The sequence below is a fragment of the Ursus americanus genome, chromosome 4 (assembly GCF_024610735.1).
Source record: "Ursus americanus isolate L20-20 chromosome 4, mUrsAme1.1.p, whole genome shotgun sequence".
Taxonomy (NCBI): Eukaryota; Metazoa; Chordata; class Mammalia; order Carnivora; family Ursidae; genus Ursus; species Ursus americanus.
In genome coordinates, this window is record NC_142130.1 from 10,696,780 (window position 1) to 10,720,865 (window position 24,086).

General features: G+C 40.8%; 1 protein-coding gene and 1 pseudogene across 2 annotated transcripts in view; one reads left to right on the plus strand and one right to left on the minus strand.

Annotated features, from left to right (window-relative positions):
- FNDC3B (fibronectin type III domain containing 3B) overlaps nt 1-24,086 on the plus strand; it is a 339,246-nt gene that overhangs the window by 36,452 nt on the left and 278,708 nt on the right. The gene's annotated exons all lie outside the window — the stretch shown is intronic.
- LOC148110205 (replication protein A 14 kDa subunit pseudogene) lies at nt 23,094-23,490 on the minus strand (annotated as a pseudogene).

Consider the following 24,086-nt stretch of genomic DNA (forward strand, 5'->3'; position numbering starts at 1 on the left):
GTTTTTCCTTGTATGTTTTTATATTTTGACTGCCCGCCATCACGGTCATCTGCCCCTATATACTTAAAGTTTGTGCCCATCTTAAAAGTAATGGTGCCCAGGAGAAATATAATCTCCAAATAAAATTTAACTACTGCCAGGTCTTTTTCCTATCTCCTTTCCTACGAATGTCTGCTGTGTGTTACATAATTTTTTACAAGTATTTATTCCACACACATTTACTGAGCACTGTTAGGACTGTTCTTGGTGCATGGGGATACAGCAGAGAGCAAAACAAAACTTTGAGCTTTCAGAGAGTGTCCATTGTAGAGAATTGTGCTAGCCGCTAGGAGTAGGACTGTGGGTCCATAGAGCTCTCCTGTGGCACTCAGTTGCACGTGGTCTTTTATGGCTCTGTTGTATGCTTGTTAGGTATTTGCCTTCTGAATCGTGAGCTCTTCCTGCCTTTCCGCTTGAGTGCACATCTCAGCAAATGTGAAGTGTCCATTTTTAGGGAGAGAGTGTATGTATGAAGTTTCCCTTTATTTGAATTCATTAAAAAAATTAAATGGAAATTAGTTAAAAAAATTATCAAAGTACAAAAATACTCAGTTATTTTTCCTGAGTTTCAGGGTGGTTAAGGGAAGGTTGGAAGTTTCCATTATATGTGATGAAAGCCTGTAGATTCTGTTCAGGTCACAAGGGCATCAAGAGGGGTCTTCAACTTTCTAGGACAACGAAGTATACTTTTAAAATAAAGTTACAAAAAATGAAATAAAATTACAACTATTTCTAGAGTAACTTTGGCATGGGTAAATTTGGACCAATGTTAAAATTAGTTTTAGAGATTGAATTTTTAAAAAATGTCTGTAAAGTTATATATTGGGGAGAAGAGGTTTAAGTGAACAAAATAAAAATGTGGTTCTTCAAAGTTTGTGTTCACGTTAGAAAATAAAATCTACATACACAAAGTTAAATAAATGAGTGATCAAGCTGAGTACAACTTGAATATGATTGTAGGTAAATAGAATTATTCAAGATAGTAACTGGAGGCTTAGCATTTGCAGTAGGTGGGAATGGATCGGTTAAAAAAAAATCATGTCTATTCTAAGTTGAATGTATTTTAAAGGATCTGAAGCACTTAAAAAAATCTGTGCTTAGGTGAAGTTGCATATTCATTTAAATAAAATTAGAATTAAAAAATGGAATTTCTATTTTTGGATTTTTTTAATGGGAGATGTAAATATATTTATAACATGAGAGAACTAATGTGTAGAATGAAAGAGCAAGGAAAGCAAGCCTTAAATGGGACCTTATTCGTTCAGATTGGGATTGCATTGATCGAGGGGCAGGAGAATCTTTATGAGGTGGCGATTTCACACAGGCCTGCCTCTTCCTTTACCTTATTCTGAATTACCTGTATATCAATTAAAGCTTTCTAGTCCAAGTTACCAGGTGGCAATTTATGCTGGACTTAAAAAGAAAGCCCTAGATCATTACTACACTTAATTGATGAATGCTCTCTTCCCCTTCCCTGGACAGAGATTTTGGCCTCCAGTGTGGTTGTCTGAGAGAGAATTAATGGATTCTTCTCTGTGATCTCATGTAGAAGGGCTCCCACTATAGAAATATTTGACTTTTTTTTTTCCCAAAGAAGAAAACTGGAATACTTTTAAGTTGCCTAATCATTTAAGTTCGCAGAGGTGAGCTGAAAAAGTATTTAAGCAGCTAGTACTAAAATCACCTTAGGAAAAAAAAAATCATATTTTTGTCTTCAGAAAGAATGATGCCTCGGAGCCAAAGATAGTAACCGAAATAAAATACACAGAAAAAGAGACTCTGTCTGGTTGTAGAATCCAAATTAGATTTCATCTTAACTTTTTCTGTCAACTTCCTTCCTCCACTTGACATTCTTTAAAGTGAAATGACACTTTGTACTAATTCTTAAAATGCCCCTGCCCTCCATTTAAAGCATGTGAAGACAGTTACTTTTTAAAATCGTCATGTAAATGGAATTTTGGGGTTTGGGAGGGTGAGCCCAGGTGTCCAAGTCCAACAGAATGCAGATTTCTGCCTCAGAAAAAAGGAAGAGGTGCCGTTTGACCAATATGACACCGTCTGTAGAAAGTGCTCATTTTCATTTGCATGGAAATGGTAAATTTCAGATTATGAAGGAATCTGCCTTTTCATCCTAGCTTCTCTGGGAGCAGTGGATTGATTGAGGTAAATATTTGAGTATACCGAAGCATTTAGATTGTGGCAGATGAAAACACAGGCGCCTTTGGTTGAGGGCAATCTGCACAAAATGCTTCTGACTTTAATGATAGCTTTCTGCCTGCTGCCACCCAGGCGTCTTTCTTCTTCTCATCCGTTTGAGGGGCATTCCCTAAAATGAGGGAGGAAATTCAGATAATAGTTTTGGAGATTCCTGGCCAAGGCAGCCTTTTACAGGAAGTTTTTCTGGTGATGAGTGTCCCATGATTGCCATGGGAATGTGTTTACTTGACTATCTGTTGACACTTTGATACAGGAGATAAAGGACACACTAAACTCCTCCCCCCCCCCCCCACGCAAACGCCTATGTAGGTATTTTAGCCACCTTTGAGATAATGGAACCCACACCCTACACAAACTGTGTGTGCTAGGGCAGGGATTGACATGTGTATAAGTCAGCATCTCTCCAGGATTAGGGAGACATCAAAAATATGATTCGTGATTTCTTACAGTAAGTAGTATACATGTCGTGCTGTACGCAGTTCGAATCTGAGATGAGGCCTCAGGATCTTTAGTCCTGTGCGGACTAGGGTAAAAGAATAGATCTGTGTACATGGCAGGAATCTAGAAGGTCCTCGTGCCTTTGAAATCCAGAGCAGGTCTCTGCCTTCCTCCAAAGCTGCTTGTTTGGCCTGGGTGGGATTTTGTTTGGGAGTTACAACTCGAGTGTTCCTGCTGGCTTAATAGGAGGAGAGAGCAGGAGGAACAGACTGGCAAGTGAATTGGGTGGATATTGACACACAAGTGTTTAGATGGCTGGAAGGAAATTTCACATTTCAGGACATTTTTACCACTGAAGCAGAGGCATGGGGATTATTCCTGTATTGCATTGTTGAGGTCTGTCTTTAGCACCCAGTTCTGTGCACACGAATGTGTGGAGATGGCAGATGATGCCTGGATAGCCACAATGTGGGAAATTGTCAGTATCCTTCAGAATGATGAAATTCAGCTTCCAGGCAAGACCGGACCTTGGGGCCTGTTTCAGAGTGAGGTGTTGGGTGAGGGAAGGCTGAGTTCTGATCAGTGCTGCTCCTTGTTTTTCGGGCTTCTGCTTTTCGTGAGAGAAGTATTGTTCCTGGAAATGAAAAGCATGGAGGCAGAAAATCTGTTTCTTTAAAAAAAAAAAAAAAAAGTCTGGGTTTTTGCACTGCTGGACTGGCTGTTGATTTGGCAGCCTTGGTAAGTGAGATCCTGGCTACGTGGCTGTACGAAACCTCCAACGCTTGATTTCTTTCTTTCTTTTTTTTTTAATTTTTAAAATTTATTTATCCAACGCTTGATTTCAAATCTGAAGTCACAGACAGGGTTCTAAAACAAAAGAATGGCTTTAGAATAATAGAGGGTGGAGAAAGAGAAAAGATTGATAAATAGGCCAGTTTTTATTTTTTAAAAATATGAATTGGGAGGTTGTTTACATTTCTCAATCAAGAAAACAGAACTACGGAAGAACCTCAGCAGAAAAATAAGGTTTATCTTACAAAAAGTTCATCCTTCACTCTTAGGCCTAGTTGCTAATGACATTCAGTTACCTGAAACGATTATTGGGGGGAGGGGCGCGTTACCCAGTTTCACTAATTGCCTTGCATCTGGGGCTTTGGAAGACGATTGGCTATCTCATGGATTGACTATTGAAGTTGAATGTCGTTCAGCTATGACCTTATCCTGAGACTTCTTGCCCTTGTAGGTTGAAGATACCCTGTTGAATCTTAGAATTTTCAGCAATAACCTGAAGGGGTGGAAACTGCCCATGTGAGGTTTCATCTTGGCATAAAGCCAGAAGGCTCTGCTTTTGCCTGTCATTTAAATGTGGTTTGCTGGTAAACCCATTAGGGTTCAAAGTTGATATTTACATAGTAAAAAGCCCGGAAGCCCCAAAGAGGGGTTAGAGTAGGGAGTTCCTATTGATTGTGTTTGTTAAGGACATCCCATAATTATGCATAAAATGTATGTGTGTAATAGAGTCTCTGTACCTGGTGGTTAGGTTTTTTGTAGGTCTAATTCATTTTCCTTATAGTAACTTCCTTAGGAATTAGAATCCGTTTAAAATCAGCTACTTAAGTTGTTTCTCAATATTTGGAAATAATGGATTAATGCTTTTTTGAAAATTGATTAACTGACCATCAGGATGTCATATTAGTGTAAGGTTTTAGTTTAAAATCGATATATAAAGGTTGGAGGTTGTGATTTATTAACTCTTTTTTTCCAAAGATTCATTTGTTTAGTCAACTTTTTTTTTTTTTTTTAAATCCCTGTTCTCTTTTCAGGACTGATTCAAAGACACTGGTTGTTACTAGTATTTTTCAGTTAATATTAGAAAACACGAAGAGTCAGATTACCTCCTGGATTCCCCCGTTTGGCAGTCAAAGAAATTTGCTCGTGTCTAACTTTACCTCACCAATCATCTCTATTTTCTCCACTAATCAGAAATGTAACCATGGTTTCTGTGTAATGTCTTTTGTTTCATTGTCTCTCTGATCTTTGTTCTCTTTGTTTTTTCTTTATGTGGCACAAAAATTGATTTGAGTCTAGAATTTGAGGTAAAGTTAATTATGCTAGTATTGTGCTTTTCCGTGTTTCTGCTTTATAGGTTAATAGGTTAAAATCTTAGGATCTTATTGGGGCGCCTGGATGGCTCAGTCAATTAAGCGTCTGTCTGTCTTTAGCTCAGGTCGTGATCCCTCGTGGGGTCCCACATCAGGCTCCCTGCTCAGCGGGAAGCCACTTCTCCCTCTCCCTCTGCCTGGTGCTCCCCTTGCTTGTGCGCCCCCCCCCCCCCCCCGCCAAATAAATAAATAAAATCTTAAAAAACTAGGATCTTATTTCATACATATATTTCAAAATAGGGCATTGACTTGATATAAAAGTTATTTTTCTTAAATCTGTAATATACTGAATACATTTCTTGGAGGTTTTTGTGTTTTTTTTAATTTCATTTTTAGAGCAGTTTTAAGCTCACAGCAAAATTGAGAGGAAGATTTCTCAAATACCCCAAAATAGAGATTTCTTAAATACCCCCTGCCCTCCACACACATAGTCCCTCACCAGAGCAGTGCATTTGTTAAAAGTGATTGACACTCTGTTGACACATCATTATCACCCAGGGTCTGAATATGTTTTTAAATGCAGAAAGTAAAATTGTGAGCAGTGTTGTAAATTAGAAGATTGAATGCCTGTGTAGGTAAGTTTAGTAATAGGTGACAGATTTTGTATTCATACCTGTTTGCCATTAGTCTTGGATTTTGTCAGTTATTCCTCAGAGCAATTCGATTAACACATTAAGGTTTTGGGTTTAAGAAATGGACTTCAAAGTGTAAGGTAGTTAATGCTTACCTAATTGGCTAGGAAGAGCTTTTATTTCTTTTCGGGAAAATAATTTCCTCTTGTTTCACGTTATCCAGCACGTTGGCTGAGTGAAATTAATTGTTAACTTGAAACACATTTATTTCCTATGGATGTGAATACTCCCAGAGTACATTTGACACTTTGATAGTACTTAATTGTGGATTAGGTTCATGGTTCCATGTGATATGTTGACATTCAAGTCAGGGGAGCCTATTACATTTTTTATAGAAGTTCAATAACAAGAAACTCATCATTAACTAGGATTGCAGGAAATAAGGAAATAGTGTTTTGGCATATGAGGTATGTATTGCAATTCTTTTCTGTACCAGTCTTGTAAACTAATAAGGAAGTCCAACCACTGTATATTTTTTTCTTTTATAAACATTTCTCCCCTCCCCAAATAATTTAAATAAAGTCCTTTTTATTCCTGTCTGTTGTAGTCATTTACTTTGTATGGATAAATAGTATTCCTTGTTATTTGCAAGGCTGATGTAATAGCACAGCTGTTGTATGCTTGGCATTTCTGCTTCTGGTGAAATGCTATTTGTGCGGGTTTATCTGATCCAGATGTGCGACCAGCAAGTTACATTTCTAATTATGAGGATAGCCAAATTCCATTATAAGCACATCATGGGATTATAGGGCCAGGAGGTATCTTGAGAGGACATGTAGTTCGTTCTCCAGCTTTTCAGCAGGACCACACTCCATAAACCACTCCAGCACTGAACAAAGCGGCAAAGAATGTTCCACCCGTGTATAGGCTGCGTGTAGAATCGTCAGAATTATAACTGGAGAGAGAGATGAGTCCCTCTGGTCCAGCCCTCTTATTTTACGGGTAAACAGATTCAGGCCCCGAGAAGTTTGACTTAATCCGCATTTTTTAGAACTCTTTGCCTAGCACTTTCTCTGCTATCTCCTCAAGTGGACCGGCCCGAGGGAGACAGGGTGGAAGACTTGATTGGAAGTGCCAGGTACAGATTCACATGTAGCTCTCTAGTTACTGAATTCAGACGAGGTAAGGGTAGTGATAACTGAATTCCATTGGAATTTATTAACTATTTCTGAAACCTAATGTGGAAGTACTTTATTATGTAGTAATATGTGTATATGTTTGAGGACATTGGTTCTAAAGTGCAGAAGAAATTAGGCCTGTATTTAGGACAAGATGGTTTGCAAGTGTTGTCACTCCCGGTAAACTTACATACATCCACGAATGAATATATGGTTCTTTAACTTGATTTGTTGAGTCTGGGTTTGACTTACCTGCAGCTAATCATTACGCTGTTGCTGTTTGCTCTGTGCTGGCAGAAGACAGGGGGCTCCTGTGCCACAGACAGGGGCATACCAAACAGCCCGAACACGAGCTTGCTTGTATCAAGTTCCTCCTTGTTCCCAAGGCCCACAGGGGTGATACAGAGTGTCCACACGGAGCTGCACACACATAGGCTTGTGTTTCTGCTGAGGGACGCTAAGCTGGGGGGAACCCACTGCTTTTGTAGTATGCAGCAAGTGAACTTGCTCTTGATCCGGAAGAGAGACCTTATCCCACCTGTCAAGGTTGTTTGCTGCACATGGAACTCTGAGAAACAGCCTGGGTGCAGAACGGGCAGGGCCTTGCATTTTTGGTTACCTGGCAGGACGTGTAGGAGCAAAAGAGACTGATGGAATGTGTCTCACAACAATAATGCCCTGTAATTTCTGTCCATTTCTTTGTGGCAAGAAAGAGATGATCAAATATAAGGCGTTATTAGCAACTTCACAGAGTAAAAGACACGATGTAGGTGTTAGGAAGCAAATTCGTAATAAGAGAAAATGGTCAATGCTGGATAATCAGGAGAATGAAAATGGGAGGAAAATATGAACAACTTCATTTTATTTCTTCTGAGAGTTGACATCTTATTACGGTACTTCAGGATGTGGTTAGATCATGTTAAAAATGATTACAACCAAAACAGGAGGGATTATAAGTCTTGTTTCTATACCGTTAAGTTCACGTATCCTTTGTGAAATGAAAGTGGTAGCCATGTGGACCGAGGGATAGGTTTAGCTCTGTTTCTTCACTGCAGTGTGGCCTTAAGTTTTATTATTCGTATTTTGTTAAAAAAAAAAAAAATTTAAACCGGGGGGGGGGCACCTGGGTGGCTGTTGGTTAGCTCAGGTCATGATCTCAGGGTGGTGAGTTCGAGCTGGGCATGGAGTCTGAGATTGCTCTCTTTCTAAGATAAAATCTTAAAAAAAAAAAAAAAGATTTAAACAGGGAGGTATAAAAAAGTAAAAGCTGCCTTCTCACCACACTCTCCCTAGCCCAGTCAGAGTTCATAGAGGTCACCAAGGTTCTGTGGCCTTTGGATCAGTCAACATCAGAAGGGAGAGGAAATGTTAATAGTTGCAGTGGCTACTTGTGGCATCTGAAGCACGGAATCTAATAAACTCTGGGGGCATTTAAGAGACCTTCTGAATGCCTAGACTTAAGAGGCAGTATTATTCTATCACTAAAATATAATATGTTCACTTTTCTCAAGTAATAGCTGGAGATTGCCTTATAATAAGGTGTGTTAAGTAGGCCGGATAACCGTATCTTTATTTGAGGGATAAGGGACCTGAAGCATGCAAAAATGATTCGCCCACTTAGAGGTCAGCCATGTTAGCCTTCATAACGGCTTAGAAAACATTTTGGCCCCAACAAAATCTTTGTACCACATGAAACTAAATTTGTAGTACTCTTTTTTTTTTTTTTTTTTAAAGATTTTTATTTATTTGATAGAGAGGCAGTGAGAGAGGGAATGCAAGCAGGGGGAGTGGGAGACGGAGAAGCAGGCTTCCCGCTGAGCAGGCAGCCCTGTACGGGGCTCGATCCCCAGACACTGGGATCATGACCTGAGCTGAAGGCAGACGCTTAACGACTGAGCCACCCAGGCGCCCCTAAATGTGTAGTACTCTTAATTCCACTTACTCTGCTCCGTTTCTAAACATCAGGTATCACTTTATTACATACTGCATAACTTACCTATTATGTTCATTGCCTGTTTCCTCTCACTAGAATGTAAACTCCAGAAGAGAGTTGTTTTTTCTCCTGTGCATTGGTGAATTTCCAGTGTCTGCAACAGCATCTAACTCACAGTAGGTGCTCAGTAAATTGGTGATTAAGGGAATCAGCAGGTGGTGTACGCATAGCAGATGGTGCCATAAATGGATGAGACTTAGTCTTAGATGATGTGTCCAGCCCAGAGCTGGGCAGCTCTGATTGGACATGTCTGGGTGTCATTGGTCGCTCCATCTGATTTGATGAGATTGAATTTGTAAACTGGGCTGGAGGATGGGGCCTGCAGATTTTGTTTTTTTGGCTTTGGACCGTGTTTGTTTTTAGTTTGGGACCAACACTTAGAAATGAAGGGATTTCACATGAAATGAGATTTCTGGTTTTTCTCGAAAATCTGGCAGTATGGGCCTGCATTCCTGCATGGTAGGAAGGGCTGAGTGGAGCTCTCTGGTTTTTTTTGTTTTGTTTTGTTTTTTGTGTTTTTTTTTTTTTCAAGATTTTGTTTATTTGAGACAGAGGGAGGAAGGGGGAGAGAGTGCACGAGGGCAGGGGCAGAGGGTGAGGGAGAAGCAGGCTTGCCCGGGATCTGAAGGCAGACCATGCTTAACCGACTGAGCCACCCAGGCGCCCCTGAGCTCCAGTTTGTAGAGGTCCCCGCCACTCTCTGTTGACTTCTAGAGACTGAGGCTGTCAGGGTTTGTTTGTTTGTTTTTTCCCATCATGTGTGTACTTTAATTTCTCAATTTTTAGATGTGAAGAGATCTTTCTCTCTAGCCATGTTTTCCAAAAGAGAAAAAAGGAAAGGTAGGCCACTTTGGTCATTGACGTTGCCTCCTTGGCTCTTGTAGGCATTTGAACAGCGCAGCCCCTTGATGTAATAATTATCTAAGATCTCTTCCTCTTTTAGGTCTAGCCTTTTTATGATTGTAGCTGTGATTGCGGATGGTATGTAAGGGGAAAGAGCGAGCTGCTCAGACTTACAGGAATGAACTTCAGTGCTTTGACTTCAGTGAAGTGGTAGCATGGAATGCGAGTCTGGGAAAAAAGGCTTCCTTTGTTGAACTGTTAATGCGTAATTGGTTCAGATGTTGAAAGTGCGTGGCCGCATGGTTGAGTGCTCAGGTAGGGCCTCCGAAGGGCCCTGGAGGGGTGTGTTCTCCCTCTGTACATTTCCTGCCCGCACGAGAGGCGAGTTTTCTATTCGTAGTGGTGGCCTGAAACACAAAAGATGGAGAAAACATTTGATTGTTTGGGGAAAGTGATACTTCAGGGAAAGCGAATATTGTAGATTTGTTTTTGCTTTGAAGACTTTTAAGTTGAGCCTTGGATCTCTTTTATTTCTTTTTTATTTTTTAAAGATTTTATTTCTTTATTCGACAGAGAGAGAGACAGCCAGCGAGAGAGGGAACACAAGCAGGGGGAGTGGGAGAGGAAGAAGCAGGCTCATAGCGGAGGAGCCTGATGCGGGGCTCGATCCCACAATGCTGGGATCACACCCTGAGCCGAAGGCAGACGCTTAACCGCTGTGCCACCCAGGCGCCCCTGGATCCCTTTTAATAGAACAAATGGCATACTATTCCTCGGGGAAATTTGAATAATTAGACAATTTCAAACCATGTTTAATGTGGAAATACGACTTATATTCTGATAGTATGTGGGTGAAGAAGACTGTACAATCAGCCCTTTAGACCTGTGAATTGCTTACTTGGTTATGGAGTTAACCAGTGGATCCGGTTTTCCTTGACTCTACCTGAAAGCTGGGCTAAGTTCTTCTGTGAAGAAACAACGTAAGTGAAGTGCTAATAACGTTTCTTATTAGATGACTCTATAAAATAGAGATTTCACATAACTTCATTAAGAGAGTTGAAAATAATTAGGTAGCTAGAGCAGTGGTACCCAAAGAGCATTATCTGGTGCCCGCTAGCTCTTGAGACAAGTTTGTTCAAAAACGTTTGACCTTGTTGAGATACTCCGTGCATATTAAGTTCGTGGAAGCCTGATAGTAAGAACCTCTAGCTGTTCCATCTAAAGGGTTCAAGCTTGGTTGATAGAATTCTCTTTCCATGTAAGATGTATATATACGAAGCAGAGTATTTGTTCCATGTCCTATACTTTGGAAATTCCCACCTGAATGGATTTAGGGGAAAAAAAACCCCAAAACTGATACAACATGTAGTTGGCTCCTGTTTCCATATGATTTTATCTGTTTCCCTTACTTTTACTTGGGTTTGCAGTTACTTCTCTCCCACACTACTCCCAGGAATATTTTACAGTGACATGGTTAAAACTTAGTGTAGAATCCGGATGGAACGTAGAGGCTAATTCGAGTCATCTCGTTTGTTTAGAAAACAAATCTATCTGTGATTCCCTATTTTTTAGGTAACGTGCTTCCAGTTAAGGCACATGACTTACCTGTATCATACAGTACCATTATTAGGTGGGGTCCTCTTCTCCTGGCGTTGTTGCTCTTTCCTATTACTAACTTAGGTAAGATTTGTTTTCTCTGAGAGCCGCAGTAGTTGCCTGGTTCGGGACTTTGCAGATAGAAGCTGATGGGGGTGTGGGAGATGGGAGGGGGAGGCAGGAGGATAATGAACAGTTTGGAATTTGATAAGCAAGAGTTGGTGTGTGCGTGAGTGGTGTGGTAAAGAGCCCATGACCTGGTTGAGTTTCCTTTATAAACTTAAGCGGAAAATACGTTCAGAAATTTGAAGTGATTGGAGAGGTGCAAGAAACGTTACCCCTCCATTCATCAGTGGTGTGACCTCTCAAAAATAAGGGATGAATTAGGTACTCTTGAAGGTGCTGCTGACTTAAAAACAAACTTAAAAAAAATTTTCATTGCAAATTTTTAAATGCTGAGGTTGCATTTTTGAAATCCGTGTAGGTTGTAACATGCTAGGAGGGAAATGAAACCCTCATGGTAGAAAAGTGAATGCCGATGTAAAAATATGATTTGGAATCTTTGGTATTTGCCAGGGGCTACAAGATTTAAAGGGCTCTGTATTTGTGACCTTCTCATACCACGTGAAGGCTGCAGGAGAATTTGGAGTTGTAAGCGGACCACATTCAGAGATCTTCAGGACGCAGTTCACTAAAGCAAGAAATGATAGTCTAGTATATACCGCTTCTGCCTTCAGATCTTGACGGTTTTAACATTCATCAACCGGCCACTCAGTGTCAGAGTTAAGTAATGAGAAGCGTAGCACCAGAGAAGTGCTTGCCTCATCTTGTTCCTGGAAAAGCCGACAGCCTATAAATGCTTCTCATTCAAGGTGTGACCCGAATGAGTGTTGTACAGCTATTGTAATTTTTCTTTAAAGATATGTGGCTAAACAAAGTACTTTCTAGGGAAAATTTCTTCTAAGTAGACATTTACTTATGACTTAGCCGAAATTAGTGAGACTGCTGTCTAAACAGAATTGAGAATTAGAAGGGAATCGGGGATCGTCTAGTCCAATCACATCGTGTTGCAGACGGACGTAGGCCCTGAGAAACCTAAGTCACACCGTTGGCATATGTGATAGAACTTGAATTAAATCCGGATCTTCCAATTGCCACCCAAGATCCTCTTTCCTCATATCATGGGGATTTCAGGCAATGTGCCCAGTGCTAGAATTTCTTGTGAACTCTTTAAAAAATTGGAAGATAATCTACATACAGCAAGTTAGCCAGATCTGCATCTTCGTATATTCTGATATGTAATCGATCATTAAAAACGATTTTTAAAAATTTTACAAAAAGCTGTCATGGTAGAGGGTATGATCTTATTATTTGTGTTGACAGCAATTCTCTTAGGACATATGTGGTATTTAAAACAATTAGCTTGTACGGAAGGTATAAAAAAAGTAGTATTTTTAGTCATTTATCCAGCAGTTAGACTTTTAAGATACCTAGACAATGGCCAAATAATATTCGGGGTTCTAGTTTAAGTGATAGGGAAATAAGCTTTCTTATGGACTGAGTGGGCATTGGGAGAGAAGTGATTTGTCATAGTGTTGAATTTCATGGAATTAGATATGAATGAATAGTATTTTCAGCGTGCTGTGAGTTAATTACTATTTTTTTAAAGTTATTTTTTAAAAAGATTTAATTATTTGATAGCACACAAGCAGAGGGAGCAGCAGAGAGAGAGGGAGAAGCAGACTCCCTGCTAAGCAGGGACTCTGATGCAGGGCTCAGTCCCAGGACCCTGAGACCATGACCTGAGCTGAAGGCAGACTCTTAACCGACTGACCCACCAGGTGCCCCTAAATTATTATTTTTTAAAGATTTTTATTTTTACGTAATCTCTGCACTCACCATGGGGCTCAAACTCACAACCCTGAGATCAAGAGTCACATGTTCTATGGGTCGAGCCAGCCAGGAGCCCCCACTACTGTGAGTTTTTTAAACTCTTAGTGAGTAACTCATCTCTGTAGGACTTTGCAAAGTAAAAATGAGCTCTGAACAAATGATTTCTTTTATTCTTATTTCTGAATTAAGTATATGAGTCAAGAATATGCAAAAACATCTTGTAGAATGTATGTTATAGGAGTATAATAAAGAATTTGGGGCAAGGTGGTTAGCACAGGATTTTCTTAAACCCTGGGGAAAAAACAGTAAGAATTTATTAGGGGTGAGCAAACTCCCTTAGCGAGTGTTGGAAACCGAGTACGATGTGGCACGGCTGTCGGGGGAGGTCTGGAGCATTTTCGTGGGACAGTGAGTACGGAGTCGTCAGTTGATGGAAAGTCGGGGGTAGCCGGCAGCATACACCACACACAGGTTGAATGTCAGCTTTGTTAAGCCTTAAGCAGTATGATTTTAGGTCATAATTTCAATCATAGCAATATCTTAACACCTTCCACAGAAGGATCTGGGAACACTAAAAAGAAAAGATTCCAATCAGGCTGTCTTGGAAAGATCAAGGAGATGGAGGTTTGAAAATCTCACTCACCATTCATTCTTACTGAGATTACAGCTCAGTCACATAGTTAGCCAAGTGTGCAAAGCTGGATTTCCAGCGTCTGCACGCGCAGTGCCAGGTGTGTAAGATACCCGGGAAGCGTTTGGACAGCCAAGGGAATGAATTTCCAGATCTGTCCACTCAACTTGTAAGGACTCCAGTCACACGTAGGATTTCCACGTTTGTCGTTCAGAGCGGTAGCGCTCTGCTTGTGATTCGTTAAACGAGTTGAGTGGATGTGCTTCATCCTAAGTCTGTGTTTTTTTTATAGTTATAAACCTTTTTTATCGAAGTATAATTAACAGAGTGTTACACTAGTTTCAGGTGTACGACATAATGATTCAGCTGTTCTGTGCATTGCTCAGTGCTCACCACGAGAACGGTCATCATCTGTCACCAAATGTTCCTGCGGTCTTACTATGTATACATCCTGTGCTCTGCTTTCATCTCTGCGACTTACTTATTTTGTGAGTGGAAGTTTGTACCTCTTAATCCCCTGATCTGTGTCACCCATCGTCCCACCCACCAGTCTGAAATCTTAATTATTAGATGTTGCTTAACATTTAAAAAATCAGTCACTTTTGAATGATCAGATAGAAATACGGTCTTTGAGGGGCGCCTGGGTGGCACAGCGGTTAAGCGTCTGCCTTCGGCTCAGGGCGTGATCCCGGCGTTCTGGGATCGAGTCCCGCATCAGGCTCCTCCGCTGGGAGCCTGCTTCTTCCTCTCCCACTCCCCCTGCCTGTGTTCCCTCTCTCGCTGGCTCTCTCTCTGTCAATAAATAAATAAAATCTTTAAAAAAAATTAAAAAAAAAAAGACGGTGTTTGAAATGTTGAATGAATTAGAGGCGGAGACGGGAGATTTTGTCGCCGCTTCTCGCCCCACACCAAAAGTACCTCTTCTTTTCTGCCCCCGCAGTTCTTGATGTACTGAGAACGCCTAAGTGGGGAGGGTCTGTGGTGCTTTTTCTAATTGGTGGGTGGCAAATATGTGACATGCCCCCCCACCCCTCCTTAATCTCAGGGCCGTGGCAGCTTTCTCTCATCATCACTAAGCTGGTGCAGTGACTCTTTCTCAACACTTTTCTCTAGGCAGGCTCCGAATTAATTGGAATGGGCCCCTGAGAAAACCCCTAGGGCTTTCACCAGACAGCGCACGGAAGGGGGCCGGAGAAGGGGCTGTGCCTGGAAGCTCTGCCTGGGAGCCGAGAAAGAACTCTCGGTGGAATCCTGATACTCAGGTGTCCTGATTCTCCGGGGTAGCATGTGTCCTCGCTTTGCTCTCGCGTGGAGCAGGATAGGGTTAGGAATACAGATTGATACCCTCACTTAGGGTCCAGCTCACAAAACCAGAACTAAATCATTCTTTACCTTGTTTGATCTGGGTACCGAAGATAAGGTGGCAAATTTAATTTTTCATGCCAGTCATCCCTTCATTGTCTATGAAGAGTTTGAAAAATAATTTAGCAAAATTAGGCCAGGATTGGGGAACTGGGGAGCGGGAGTAGAATATAATAAAACTTCTGAAGTACTTGGGAAAATCTTTCTTAAGCAGCAGTTGTTAGAGGTACAAGTGTATCTTACCTGTTAAGTTGAGCCGGCGGGGGGGGGGGGGGGTGTTCCACTTGGCAATGCTGTTGAAAGGTTTAGCTGCATTTGAATTTTCTGTTGCAGATGCTACTTTTCATATATTTAGATGGCCTTTCCTCAATTAATTTGAATTACCAAGGTTTATTCTATCTGTATAATATTAAAATGTAAGAAGACAGTCCAACCTGAAGAAGTAGATATTTCCTCTTAATTTGCAAACATCTGAAAAAATATTAGAAATTACTGAAGGCAGCTATTCTGTAGATTTAGAAGTGGGCATTGTGATATCCAGCACTCGGTAATTTCCTAGTATGAGAGCGAGAGCGAGAACACATGTGTGTATGTGTGTCCCTGTGTATGTGCAGAACGCGTGTGCGTGTGTCCCTGTGTACGTGCAGAACGTGTGTGTGTGTATGTGTCCCCGTGTATGTGCAGAACGCGCGTGTGTGTGTATGTGTGTCCCCGTGTATGTGCAGAACGCGTGTGTGTGTATGTGTGTCCCCGTGTACGTGCAGAACGCGTGTGTGTGTATGTGTGTCCCCGTGTACGTGCTCTAGGCATCTTGGAGTTAAGCTTTACGAAGTTAACGTCGTCACTGTAGTTGCTGGAAATATAAGCATGCATAGCTGTACCCATAAAGTGTGATTCAAAAGTTACTAGCTTCTTCAAAAAGTTGGCTTTTCTTAGTAGGCAATGCCTTTTGACACACATTTTCATGTGGAATTTGTGTTTATTCATCTTGACAAGAGTAGTCACTGAAGAGCAATTTTCAAAATTGTGTTGCTTCCAGTAATATTACCCGAGTGCTGTGGCATTTCGCTGACCTTGCGCTGTATGGGGGGGTGGGGTGGAGGGCTGTAATGAATGGCTGTAGCCGGTCTGAAAGAATAAGATTGCACATTGCTCAGAAGATGGGTCAGTTATCCTTGTTCATTTCGTGCCGTGGAATGTACCTCTAACCTTAACCACTTTCTCTCAAACACTGTCCTCCAGCCATCATTACTGGCAGAAAAACCAACACGTGTTCCCGGTGTTTTGGATAGGGGTTGGTAGTGTTGGAAAAGAGGAACAGCAAAGATCGTATGTTACACAGAAGCAGTACGGAAAATAGAGGTCTCCCCACGCAAAAGATCTGTACGGATACCTCAGCGAACCCAGAAGTCCGTGAATAGACTGCAGCTGCGGGAGTGACTTCTTTGGGACGCAGGAACTCGTCAAATAGCTGAGCCCTTTCCACTTGCCACATCCTATACCAGTACCCTGAGGACCCTTTAACATGCACACTTTCTCTAGCCTTTAAAAAAACAAGTTATTTAACTTCCCATTGCATTAAATTAAGTAGGGGAAAAATTTGCACAAGACAGTTTATTTGGATGAAACAAGTAAATTGAATGGAAAAGTCTGCTTGTCTAGAATTTTGAGTCTCTCTTTGGAGACGCTCAAGCTCTCAGATGTGGAGGCAAGTCCAGTGGTCAGCACACGCCTTTCACACTTGAGGCTATGAATGCCCAGAGGGTTCTCAGGAGAGGTCGTTGTGAACTGGAGTAAGCTTGAGGTAACTTTAAGTAGCAGGTCAGGCCCAGACAAGAGTGGTTGGATGTCCCAGGAGGCGGAGAGTAACAGGAGCAAAGGTCCAGCGGTTGTGTGCTCCCTGGAGAGTCACAGGTTAGAAGGGACGGTTGTGCAGGTTAGGGTAGGAAATACATTTATATGGGGTGGGTGACAAGAGTGGATGTATTGGGCCGGAGACACATTTTTGAGGTACAGAATCTACGAAGTCTGTGTGTATAGTGTTGGGAAAAAGCTCAGGCAGGGTTAACTTTAGCGCCTTTTATGACTTTTCTGGGGTAGTTAGTGAAAATGCGCATCCTCTGCCCTTGTTCAGAGAGGAGATTTCCAGGCCTCCCTCCAGAGATTCTGCTCTGTGGTGGAATTGGGGGGGATCGGTATTTTTAAACGGTTTTATTGAGGTATAATTCACATACCATACTGTTTACTCATTTAAGATATAAAATTCAATATTTTTAAATCCTATTCACAGGATTATACAACCATCACCACTGTCAAATTCTAGAACATTTTTGTACCTTCGAAAAGAAACCCTGTCCTAACAGTTAGCTCTCACTCCCGACTCCATCCCCGCACCTAGCCAGCCCCAGGCAGCTACCAATCTACTTTCTGTCTGTAGAAGTTCACCTATTCTGGACATTCGTAGAAAGGAAATCATACAATATGTGGCCTTTTGTGACTGGCCTTTTTCACTTAGCATACTTTTTTTTTTTTAAACCCACAAAAATGGTTTTTTTGGGGGCGAATAGCAGAGAGTTGCAATCTGGTCAAGCAGACTATGGCAAAACCATAGGCAAGCCCCTTACCATACTCTTTTTAAGGTTTATGTTGTAGCCGGTATCAGTACTTCATTTCTTTTTATCACCAAAGAATATTCCAGTGTATGGTTGTACTCCATTTCATTTACTCTAAAGTTGACAGATATTTGGGTGGTTTCTGCTTGGTTGGCACTTATGAATAATGCTGCTGAGGACCTTTGTGAGGAAGCTACATTCCTTAGCGAGCGCCCCACTTGAATTGGTCGCAGAGTTCCTGCATCTTAGCTGGAGAAACTCGAAGCTGAACGATTAGTGCTGTGGGTCAGCTCCTCCCACAGTATGAAGTCCCTCATTCCGCATCTCCCACGAGTGCTTCTCCAGCCTCTGCTGGAAGGATCGCTGGTTTCGAGCGAGTAGTGACTTAGTGCACATGATGTTCCAGAAATGAATTACATGGTCTGCATGTGCCAGGTAGAATGGATGGAAGGGGGTCATAGAGAGATGGTAGGCAGGATAAGTTGGTTTCAGAGGTTTCCAGAAATCTAGAAGTGATTTGATTTAATTCCTGAATGAGGTGGTAATGGAAAGGAGGGGTCAGGGATAACCTACTTCCATCAAAGGAAGAATCCTTTTCATAGTGGTGATTTAAAAATAATCAACAACTTATGTTTTTCACTGACTCAGACACAGTTCTGTCTAATTCTGACCGTATCTATTCCTATCATCCTGTTATTCCGAAGAACTGTATTTTTACTGACTGTTTGGGAGAGGAAATCCTGGGATCACTAACCGGAGGATATAGAGTAATAAAAAAAATTGGGTTGTAATATTTTCAAGCCTCTGGTCTGTTAGAGATGTTTAGATATCGTACAAGTCTGACTCAGAACTGAACTTTTCAAGGTTCCGTTTTCGACTTAGGATTCTCTGATCTATCTTGAAACTGAGAATAGCTTCTAGGAGGTTCACAGTCCTGGGCATCAAGCTGGTCTGCCCAGCTGTGCCTAGAGTGACGGGGACACCACACCTGCGAGCTATTGCAGAGCTTTAGACTTGGCGCTGTCACAACCAGCGGCCTTGATCAGGGAGTCAGAGAGGTGTGTCTTGTAGAGTAGGCTTGTCATTGACCAGATACCCATTATCCATTTCTCATTTTTCCGTTAGATTCTTTGACAAATAATAATGAGTACCCCTAAGAGGCTTTGTGTTCTATATAGACTGCACCCCCACCCCCAACAAAAGCATCATTAAAAAAAAAAATCAGAACACGTTGATAAAACCTCATCCTGCCTTCTCACCATAATCACTGTGAACACTTTAGAGTATATTCTATTTTTTTTTCTTTGTGAAAAATAAACATATTCCTAGTTTTGCACAAATAAGACCAGGGCATGGGGCGCCTGGGTGGCTCAGTCATTACGCGTCTTGGGATCGAGCCCCACATCGGGCTCCCTGCTCAGTGGGAAGCCTGCTTCTCCCTCTCCCACTCCCCCTGCTTGTGTTCCCCCTCTTGCTGTCTCTCTCTGTCAAATAAATAAAATCTTAAAAAAATAAGACCATGGCAAAGACCTTTTATTTAACATGTGATTCCCTTATGTTGTTATTTCCCTATAAACGGTGCGTTGTGAACATCTTCCTTTGTTAATACATCCATTTCTCTAGCATTTAAAATTAGTCTTCTGTTGTATGGATGAGGTAGTTTCCAATTTTTCATTATTCTATGCCGTGATACATGTGTTCAGACTTAATGTTAAGATACTTCTGTCACATCAGAGTCTTTGCCAGTTTGAGTCTGTTAATAATCTTCCTGGCATCGCTGCACCTAGCTGCTCAGGGATAAGTGTTTTGGGGTGTAGTGCTGTTGACCTTGATTCCTGATATATACGTTCTGCTGAGAGGCTAGGGTAGGTTTATAGTTGTGAAGGGAGTGTTATGAACAGTTAACTTAAAACATCCTACAGCTCGTAGGAGATAGAGAATAAAACTTTACTTTTTAGAAACATATGTATTAAACTTGGAAGTGAACTGAATTTACAGTAATTTGTGGGGGCCATTTACTTCCTAATTCTAGTTAAATAATTGTACACATTCTAAGAGTATCATGTCATTGATCTGATCCCGTCTAGAAAGAAGTTATGCCTCTGTCTGTGCACTGGGTTAAGTGTGTGTTGGGCATATGGGTTAAATATGTTTCCCCTCCCCTATCTTTCTGCCAAGGTCAAGGACCCTAGAAGAGGATTTTTGCTACCATCTCTGAAAGTGGTTTTTAGGAACCAGTTCTTATTTTTTTTAAGTTGTCACTGTCACTGTTATGATCATGAAGTAGCGAATAAAACAGTAGGCAGATTGATCTGTACTGTGTAGATTACAGCCCTCTGACAGTATACATTTCATGTGGATAGAAAAAACTGAACTGAAACACATCACCATTTTACCCGTGGAGGTTTCTTGGTGATAGGACTATGAAGAAACGAAACTTCTGCTTTTCTGTATTTCCAGATTCCTAGAGTGAACATGTGTTATATGTTATAATATATGGGGATGAGGGAATGAAAATATGGGACAAATATTTTTAGAAGGCTTCACATGAGGGAGGGTGCGGTGGCAAGAACCCACAAAGATAGGAGTGGGTAGTTACTTTTCCACTGAGGAGGAGGCCTGCCAACCCTGAGGGAGCTCTCCAACTCCACCCTGTACTTTTCAGAGCCAGGGTTTTGGAAATCCTTTGTGCTAGTTAAGGACTAGCATAGTTAGCACAGCTAAGTAAGTATGTAACAGATTTCTATTATTAGTTTATCTTTGCTCAGTCTCATTTGATTGACAGAGAGTTCTCCACCCAGAAAGTTTGATTTATTTTGGCAGTTGGAAGAGGATTTTTTGGAGTGCTTGTTATCTAAAAAAAGTAAGGCTGGGGAACCTGCCTTTTGCCTACTCCCTTAAAAAAAAAAAAAACCAAAAAAACCCAAGAAAAAACAAAAACTGTTTGGGTTGGTCCTGGTGAGCATGCCTAATCTGGGGATTACGCAGCAAGCATGACCTGAGGGCTGGTTTTGTAAATGTTACCAAATCTGTTACTTAACCGGAGATGTTCTTCCATTGTTCTCTCCCACAGTGAAGGTTGAGTGGTGGAAACCAGTTCTGTGAGACTTGGATAAAACCCTTATCCTTCTCTTTATGTTGGGTCTCCACTTTATGTTGGGCAGTGATTTGAAAGTGCGTTCATTACAAAAATGTAAACCATATCACGGAGCAAAGTAAATGGAATTATACCACATTTCTGAAAGTTGACTTTTATCATTATCATGATAAAAATTATAGTTGCTCATTGTAGGATACTTTAAAAACTATAGTAAGTACAAAGGAAAAAATATAGAACTCATCATTTCATTATCTGTAGGTTAACCAGTGTTAGCAGTTTGATTCTATTTCATTTCAGTCTTTTTAAACAATTAGATGTACCTGTATGTTCTGACTAGGTACATTTCACCAAACATTGTGTCGTGAGCATTTCCTCGTGGTATTTCTGGTTTACTTGTGTTTTATAAAAGTGACTTCCTGTGGCTAGTAAGTGGTATTATTTATGGTTGGCGTGGGTGCAGATAGCTTCTATTCTTCGGTGGCTGCCTTAAGTATTATACTTCTAATAAATTCAGGTATGTGTTAATTGTGATCGTCTTTGTTGCTGGGCCCAAACTGATAGACTATTAGAGCTGGCAGGGACCTTGATCGTAGAGTTCAGTCCTTTAATTAGAGAAATGAGAAAAACAGTCCAGAAGAGTTGCCCTTTGCCCAATATCATTAAATTATTTAATGGTCTAAAAATATTACTGTAGGAAACAGCTGTTACCTCTCTTTTGCAGGTTGAGAAACCGGGGCATTGAGAATTTAATGAACATTTTGAAAGAACCAGGTTGTGTTTTTTACGTCTTGAAGTAGGGAAGAAAGAGTTTGCAGTAGTTCAGTAGTTCAATATTGAGTTGACAGAACCTATTTACTAACTGTATTTTTCAGCCTCCTGTTGGTGCATTTGATGGCATGTAAGCGGTCACCGTTACCCCCTCACATACGTGTACAGAAGCCATTACTGATGTGATGTTGACCACGCCTGCTTTTCTGTGAGGCGTTAAATAATTATTTTTTCCCTTGCAGTTAAAAAAAAAAAAAGGTTAGTATTTAAGGAAGCATAATTTTCAGCGGAGATAATGAAGTAATTTTTGAAGCTTTGCTATTTTAAATTATATATTCAGTGTGAACACTTCTCATAGGACTTTGAAAAGCAGTAGATTCTTGGAGTATTTTACAGTGTATTTGAGAAAAAAGTTACAGCTTTGTGATATATATATATATATTATACACATAATATATATTACACACATATAATATATATCGTACACATATAACATATATATCGTACACATATATATCATACACATATAATATATATAGTACACATATAATATATATATTGTACACATATAATATATATATTAAAGTGATGTCCTGAGAGATTAGCTAGAAAAATGGAATGGAATTTGTGACAATTTGAATTTCACCTTGAAGAACTCGGGGCAGTGGTTGTGGACAACACCGGCTTTGTGGACCGTGAAGTGGAGGCAGTCAGGGCCTGTGAACATGGCATTTACAGTGGTTCACCGGCCCGCTGCCTTGGAAAAGTTCTCTCTGGAACAACCAGAGGTGCTCTTAGCAAGGCCTGCTTCCTGTGTGAGTACCTATTGTGGAGCCCGCGTTGAATGGGAGGTTTGTGAGAAGTGGTTTCCCACCAGCGCACAATGCGGCTTCTCGGCAATGTAAATACACATGCCACTCGGGGTCAGGCTAACATGGACTGGCCAGAACGCCCTTGCAGAGAAAGATATTTTGGAGTTCCATTTATTTATAGTGGCCAGTGGAAAATTAATATGCCTGTTAAATCTATTTTTAAAAATAAAAGGGAAGTCTCTTATCTGGTATTGTTTCTTGAATGCAAATCAGTTAGCTGTGCCATATTTTAATTTTGCTAATTTGTTGCTCTGGGAGGTGAATTGCAGTCTTGCTGACTTGTCTATATTTGAAACTTGAGTTTCTTGTTTTAAGAGTTCTACTTAGGCCACAGAGAACTTTTTTTTGGATTCTTTGATGAAAGACTTAATAGGCTGTGGCAAAAGAAAATAAGTTAGTGACCCTAGAAAATACTAGATCAAGTTGTCTCTGGGTTTAGAGTGGGCTCATTGAGCAGTAGTCTAGAGATCAGAGTAGGTACGATTCTTACTTGGGAATGGCAACATAACATTTTTTTTTTGTCTTTATTCCTTGGGCTTGATTTTCTTTTTTTTTTTAACCATTTAAACTTTTATTAATAAAATAAAACTAAACTTAACACACCTGCTTTTGTTCTTGCATCTTACTTGACCATATACCAGAGAAGTGATTTTCAGTGAGGACTTAGGTGAGAACTGTGAATATACAGGTTCCATCAAAAGTGTGTTCTTGCAATCTCTAATAAAGTTAGGTAAGTGAAATTAAAAAGAGAACAAATTAAATATTAAAAATCACAGAAATCTCTCCCTCAAATATCAGGGGCCTCCTTTAACAGTCTTCAGTGTAGCTCATTTGCAGTCATAAAAAATGCATCGAGATCAGTCATTATTGCACAATCCCCAAAGGAAAACTGGGGGAACCCATGGGTGATTTTTCACAGCTTCTTTGTAAAGTCCAAGATCAAAAGGATGGTTCTCTTCTGTAAACTGGACTTAAGACGCACACATAATGGTTGCCTTGGCCATTATTCTTCCAGCTACTTCCATAATTCCAGAAATTTCTTCAAGGGGCTCCATCAACTCAGTGGTCCCAGATTTTCCTTCTCCATCTGAAAGAATAAACATTTTTCCAGTAGGATATATCTTTCCAGCCTCCCTAACGAGCACACCAGCCTGTCAGTGAACTAAGCTAGCATGCTAGATGTGTGACCGGGGCAACCCCATCACGTCCACCATGATTGTGGTTCCAGTTGATCGCTTGCTTTAAATGCAGGGCATGAGTCTGACCATAGATGCTGAGCGCGAGTCCCAGCTAGTGGGCCTGGGATTTATTGGAGTCAGGTCCCACCCTGTTCCTGAACTCTAGTTTCGCTGACTGTCCCCACAGGGGAGGACCTGGCCCTCAACATCCATTTCTTATCCCTCCAGCCTACTGCTCTTACTTCCTTCAAGATTTTACCAAATGAATTTGGTTCACCAAAGTGCTTTAAAGAATGTATCATAAAGTCCTGGGGAGAGAAATCCATGCTTGAATTTGGAGAGCTTTTCATTTTCATTAATGTGTTTTTTGTTCAGACTCTTGTCAGGTGAGTTGTGGGTGTACAGAACATAAAATAGGGACCACAATCTTTGTCTACTAGAGAGTGAATTTAACATTTTCGTCTTTTTACATCTAAGCAAGTTAGTTTGGTGCCTTGGTTCTCAAAGTGTGGTATGGGGGACCCTTGGGCATTCCTGAGACCCTTTTGTGAGGTCCGTGAAGTCATAACTATTAATAACCCTAAAATGTTATTTGTCTTTCTCATTCTCTGTGCTTGAGTTCTTCAGTCACG